Genomic DNA, 5,021 nt, shown 5'->3' on the forward strand with positions numbered 1-5,021 from the left:
AAATACAAACTAACCTTGCTTACTTATTTCAAAGCGAGGGCACATATTTCAGCCTTGTGGGAAAAAACGGACAAAGAGTTGAAATTCCACAAGGCAGTGACAAAAAGCTTACAGCACCTGGTATTCCCAGGCGGTCTCCCATCCAAGTACTAACCAGGCCCGACCCTGCTTAGCTTCCGAGATCGGACGAGATCAGGCGTACTCAGGCCAGTGTGGCCACAAGCGAAAGGCAATCTCAAAAAGTGGATGAAATTGCATATACTGTAGCCATAATTTGTAGCACAGATTGTTGGATGAAATACAAACTAACCTTGCTTACTTATTTCAAAGCGAGGGCACATATTTCAGCCTTGTGGGAAAAAACGGACAAAGAGTTGAAATTCCACAAGGCAGTGACAAAAAGCTTACAGCACCTGATATTCCCAGGCGGTCTCCCATCCAAGTACTAACCAGGCCCGACCCTGCTTAGCTTCCGAGATCGGACGAGATCAGGCGTACTCAGGCCGGTGTGGCCGTAAGCGAGAAACTATCTCTTGGTGCACTATGTAAAGTCAAAGTGAGCCTGATTAACAGCTGTTGCATTTCCACCATTTAGATAAGCATCTTTGTGTCACTCAAAAAGTGGAAGAAATTGCATATACTGTAGCCATAATTTGTAGCACAGATTGTTGGATGAAATACAAACTAACCTTGCTTACTTATTTCAAAGCGAGGGCACATATTTCAGCCTTGTGGGAAAAAACGGACAAAGAGTTGAAATTCCACAAGGCAGTGACAAAAAGCTTACAGCACCTGGTATTCCCAGGCGGTCTCCCATCCAAGTACTAACCAGGCCCGACCCTGCTTAGCTTCCGAGATCGGACGAGATCAGGCGTACTCAGGCCAGTGTGGCCGCAAGCGAAAGGCAATCTCAAAAAGTGGATGAAATTGCATATACTGTAGCCATAATTTGTAGCACAGATTGTTGGATGAAATACAAACTAACCTTGCTTACTTATTTCAAAGCGAGGGCACATATTTCAGCCTTGTGGGAAAAAACGGACAAAGAGTTGAAATTCCACAAGGCAGTGACAAAAAGCTTACAGCACCTGGTATTCCCAGGCGGTCTCCCATCCAAGTACTAACCAGGCCCGACCCTGCTTAGCTTCCGAGATCGGACGAGATCAGGCGTACTCAGGCCGGTGTGGCCGTAAGCGAGAAACTATCTCTTGGTGCACCATGTAAAGTCAAAGTGAGCCTGATTAACAGCTGTTGCATTTCCACCATTTAGATAAGCATCTTTGTGTCACTCAAAAAGTGGAAGAAATTGCATATACTGTAGCCATAATTTGTAGCACAGATTGTTGGATGAAATACAAACTAACCTTGCTTACTTATTTCAAAGCGAGGGCACATATTTCAGCCTTGTGGGAAAAAACGGACAAAGAGTTGAAATTCCACAAGGCAGTGACAAAAAGCTTACAGCACCTGGTATTCCCAGGCGGTCTCCCATCCAAGTACTAACCAGGACCGACCCTGCTTAGCTTCCGAGATCGGACGAGATCAGGCGTACTCAGGCCAGTGTGGCCGCAAGCGAAAGGCAATCTCAAAAAGTGGATGAAATTGCATATACTGTAGCCATAATTTGTAGCACAGATTGTTGGATGAAATACAAACTAACCTTGCTTACTTATTTCAAAGCGAGGGCACATATTTCAGCCTTGTGGGAAAAAACGGACAAAGAGTTGAAATTCCACAAGGCAGTGACAAAAAGCTTACAGCACCTGGTATTCCCAGGCGGTCTCCCATCCAAGTACTAACCAGGCCCGACCCTGCTTAGCTTCCGAGATCGGACGAGATCAGGCGTACTCAGGCCAGTGTGGCCGCAAGCAAAAGGCAATCTCAAAAAGTGGATGAAATTGCATATACTGTAGCCATAATTTGTAGCACAGATTGTTGGATGAAATACAAACTAACCTTGCTTACTTATTTCAAAGCGAGGGCACATATTTCAGCCTTGTGGGAAAAAACGGACAAAGAGTTGAAATTCCACAAGGCAGTGACAAAAAGCTTACAGCACCTGGTATTCCCAGGCGGTCTCCCATCCAAGTACTAACCAGGCCCGACCCTGCTTAGCTTCCGAGATCGGACGAGATCAGGCGTACTCAGGCCAGTGTGGCCGCAAGCGAAAGGCAATCTCAAAAAGTGGATGAAATTGCATATACTGTAGCCATAATTTGTAGCACAGATTGTTGGATGAAATACAAACTAACCTTGCTTACTTATTTCAAAGCGAGGGCACATATTTCAGCCTTGTGGGAAAAAACGGACAAAGAGTTGAAATTCCACAAGGCAGTGACAAAAAGCTTACAGCACCTGATATTCCCAGGCGGTCTCCCATCCAAGTACTAACCAGGCCCGACCCTGCTTAGCTTCCGAGATCGGACGAGATCAGGCGTACTCAGGCAGGTGTGGCCGTAAGCGAGAAACTATCTCTTGGTGCACTATGTAAAGTCAAAGTGAGCCTGATTAACAGCTGTTGCATTTCCACCATTTAGATAAGCATCTTTGTGTCACTCAAAAAGTGGAAGAAATTGCATATACTGTAGCCATAATTTGTAGCACAGATTGTTGGATGAAATACAAACTAACCTTGCTTACTTATTTCAAAGCGAGGGCACATATTTCAGCCTTGTGGGAAAAAACGGACAAAGAGTTGAAATTCCACAAGGCAGTGACAAAAAGCTTACAGCACCTGGTATTCCCAGGCGGTCTCCCATCCAAGTACTAACCAGGCCCGACCCTGCTTAGCTTCCGAGATCGGACGAGATCAGGCGTACTCAGGCCAGTGTGGCCGCAAGCGAAAGGCAATCTCAAAAAGTGGATGAAATTGCATATACTGTAGCCATAATTTGTAGCACAGATTGTTGGATAAAATACAAACTAACCTTGCTTACTTATTTCAAAGCGAGGGCACATATTTCAGCCTTGTGGGAAAAAACGGACAAAGAGTTGAAATTCCACAAGGCAGTGACAAAAAGCTTACAGCACCTGATATTCCCAGGCGGTCTCCCATCCAAGTACTAACCAGGCCCGACCCTGCTTAGCTTCCGAGATCGGACGAGATCAGGCGTACTCAGGCCAGTGTGGCCGCAAGCAAAAGGCAATCTCAAAAAGTGGATGAAATTGCATATACTGTAGCCATAATTTGTAGCACAGATTGTTGGATGAAATACAAACTAACCTTGCTTACTTATTTCAAAGCGAGGGCACATATTTCAGCCTTGTGGGAAAAAACGGACAAAGAGTTGAAATTCCACAAGGCAGTGACAAAAAGCTTACAGCACCTGGTATTCCCAGGCGGTCTCCCATCCAAGTACTAACCAGGCCCGACCCTGCTTAGCTTCCGAGATCGGACGAGATCAGGCGTACTCAGGCCAGTGTGGCCGCAAGCGAAAGGCAATCTCAAAAAGTGGATGAAATTGCATATACTGTAGCCATAATTTGTAGCACAGATTGTTGGATGAAATACAAACTAACCTTGCTTACTTATTTCAAAGCGAGGGCACATATTTCAGCCTTGTGGGAAAAAACGGACAAAGAGTTGAAATTCCACAAGGCAGTGACAAAAAGCTTACAGCACCTGATATTCCCAGGCGGTCTCCCATCCAAGTACTAACCAGGCCCGACCCTGCTTAGCTTCCGAGATCGGACGAGATCAGGCGTACTCAGGCAGGTGTGGCCGTAAGCGAGAAACTATCTCTTGGTGCACTATGTAAAGTCAAAGTGAGCCTGATTAACAGCTGTTGCATTTCCACCATTTAGATAAGCATCTTTGTGTCACTCAAAAAGTGGAAGAAATTGCATATACTGTAGCCATAATTTGTAGCACAGATTGTTGGATGAAATACAAACTAACCTTGCTTACTTATTTCAAAGCGAGGGCACATATTTCAGCCTTGTGGGAAAAAACGGACAAAGAGTTGAAATTCCACAAGGCAGTGACAAAAAGCTTACAGCACCTGGTATTCCCAGGCGGTCTCCCATCCAAGTACTAACCAGGCCCGACCCTGCTTAGCTTCCGAGATCGGACGAGATCAGGCGTACTCAGGCCAGTGTGGCCGCAAGCGAAAGGCAATCTCAAAAAGTGGATGAAATTGCATATACTGTAGCCATAATTTGTAGCACAGATTGTTGGATGAAATACAAACTAACCTTGCTTACTTATTTCAAAGCGAGGGCACATATTTCAGCCTTGTGGGAAAAAACGGACAAAGAGTTGAAATTCCACAAGGCAGTGACAAAAAGCTTACAGCACCTGATATTCCCAGGCGGTCTCCCATCCAAGTACTAACCAGGCCCGACCCTGCTTAGCTTCCGAGATCGGACGAGATCAGGCGTACTCAGGCCGGTGTGGCCGTAAGCGAGAAATTATCTCTTGGTGCACTATGTAAAGTCAAAGTGAGCCTGATTAACAGCTGTTGCATTTCCACCATTTAGATAAGCATCTTTGTGTCACTCAAAAAGTGGAAGAAATTGCATATACTGTAGCCATAATTTGTAGCACAGATTGTTGGATGAAATACAAACTAACCTTGCTTACTTATTTCAAAGCGAGGGCACATATTTCAGCCTTGTGGGAAAAAACGGACAAAGAGTTGAAATTCCACAAGGCAGTGACAAAAAGCTTACAGCACCTGGTATTCCCAGGCGGTCTCCCATCCAAGTACTAACCAGGCCCGACCCTGCTTAGCTTCCGAGATCGGACGAGATCAGGCGTACTCAGGCCAGTGTGGCCGCAAGCGAAAGGCAATCTCAAAAAGTGGATGAAATTGCATATACTGTAGCCATAATTTGTAGCACAGATTGTTGGATGAAATACAAACTAACCTTGCTTACTTATTTCAAAGCGAGGGCACATATTTCAGCCTTGTGGGAAAAAATGGACAAAGAGTTGAAATTCCACAAGGCAGTGACAAAAAGCTTACAGCACCTGATATTCCCAGGCGGTCTCCCATCCAAGTACTAACCAGGCCCGACCT

At 45.3% G+C, this 5,021-nt stretch overlaps 14 non-coding genes and 1 pseudogene across 14 annotated transcripts; all 15 read right to left on the minus strand.

Annotated features, from left to right (window-relative positions):
- Window positions 1-105: 105 nt before the first annotated feature.
- On the minus strand, window positions 106-224 carry LOC118962729. Its single transcript, XR_005050061.1, has one exon. It is a non-coding gene; the product is annotated as a 5S ribosomal RNA (ribosomal RNA).
- A 177-nt stretch (window positions 225-401) lies between these two features.
- Window positions 402-520, minus strand: LOC118962664. Its single transcript, XR_005049996.1, has one exon. It is a non-coding gene; the product is annotated as a 5S ribosomal RNA (ribosomal RNA).
- A 260-nt stretch (window positions 521-780) lies between these two features.
- LOC118962711 lies at window positions 781-899 on the minus strand. Its single transcript, XR_005050043.1, has one exon. It is a non-coding gene; the product is annotated as a 5S ribosomal RNA (ribosomal RNA).
- Window positions 900-1,076: 177 nt separating this feature from the next.
- Window positions 1,077-1,195, minus strand: LOC118962754. Its single transcript, XR_005050076.1, has one exon. It is a non-coding gene; the product is annotated as a 5S ribosomal RNA (ribosomal RNA).
- Window positions 1,196-1,455: 260 nt separating this feature from the next.
- LOC118962744 lies at window positions 1,456-1,574 on the minus strand (annotated as a pseudogene).
- Window positions 1,575-1,751: 177 nt separating this feature from the next.
- On the minus strand, window positions 1,752-1,870 carry LOC118962713. Its single transcript, XR_005050045.1, has one exon. It is a non-coding gene; the product is annotated as a 5S ribosomal RNA (ribosomal RNA).
- Window positions 1,871-2,047: 177 nt separating this feature from the next.
- On the minus strand, window positions 2,048-2,166 carry LOC118962714. The gene has a single exon (XR_005050046.1). It is a non-coding gene; the product is annotated as a 5S ribosomal RNA (ribosomal RNA).
- Window positions 2,167-2,343: 177 nt separating this feature from the next.
- On the minus strand, window positions 2,344-2,462 carry LOC118962667. The gene has a single exon (XR_005049999.1). It is a non-coding gene; the product is annotated as a 5S ribosomal RNA (ribosomal RNA).
- Window positions 2,463-2,722: 260 nt separating this feature from the next.
- On the minus strand, window positions 2,723-2,841 carry LOC118962715. Its single transcript, XR_005050047.1, has one exon. It is a non-coding gene; the product is annotated as a 5S ribosomal RNA (ribosomal RNA).
- Window positions 2,842-3,018: 177 nt separating this feature from the next.
- On the minus strand, window positions 3,019-3,137 carry LOC118962731. The gene has a single exon (XR_005050063.1). It is a non-coding gene; the product is annotated as a 5S ribosomal RNA (ribosomal RNA).
- A 177-nt stretch (window positions 3,138-3,314) lies between these two features.
- LOC118962716 lies at window positions 3,315-3,433 on the minus strand. Its single transcript, XR_005050048.1, has one exon. It is a non-coding gene; the product is annotated as a 5S ribosomal RNA (ribosomal RNA).
- Window positions 3,434-3,610: 177 nt separating this feature from the next.
- Window positions 3,611-3,729, minus strand: LOC118962669. Its single transcript, XR_005050001.1, has one exon. It is a non-coding gene; the product is annotated as a 5S ribosomal RNA (ribosomal RNA).
- Window positions 3,730-3,989: 260 nt separating this feature from the next.
- Window positions 3,990-4,108, minus strand: LOC118962717. The gene has a single exon (XR_005050049.1). It is a non-coding gene; the product is annotated as a 5S ribosomal RNA (ribosomal RNA).
- A 177-nt stretch (window positions 4,109-4,285) lies between these two features.
- LOC118962665 lies at window positions 4,286-4,404 on the minus strand. The gene has a single exon (XR_005049997.1). It is a non-coding gene; the product is annotated as a 5S ribosomal RNA (ribosomal RNA).
- A 260-nt stretch (window positions 4,405-4,664) lies between these two features.
- Window positions 4,665-4,783, minus strand: LOC118962718. The gene has a single exon (XR_005050050.1). It is a non-coding gene; the product is annotated as a 5S ribosomal RNA (ribosomal RNA).
- Between the last annotated feature and the right edge of the window lie 238 nt (window positions 4,784-5,021).

Source organism: Oncorhynchus mykiss, unplaced genomic scaffold (genome assembly GCF_013265735.2).
Source record: "Oncorhynchus mykiss isolate Arlee unplaced genomic scaffold, USDA_OmykA_1.1 un_scaffold_792, whole genome shotgun sequence".
Classification (NCBI taxonomy): Eukaryota; Metazoa; Chordata; class Actinopteri; order Salmoniformes; family Salmonidae; genus Oncorhynchus; species Oncorhynchus mykiss.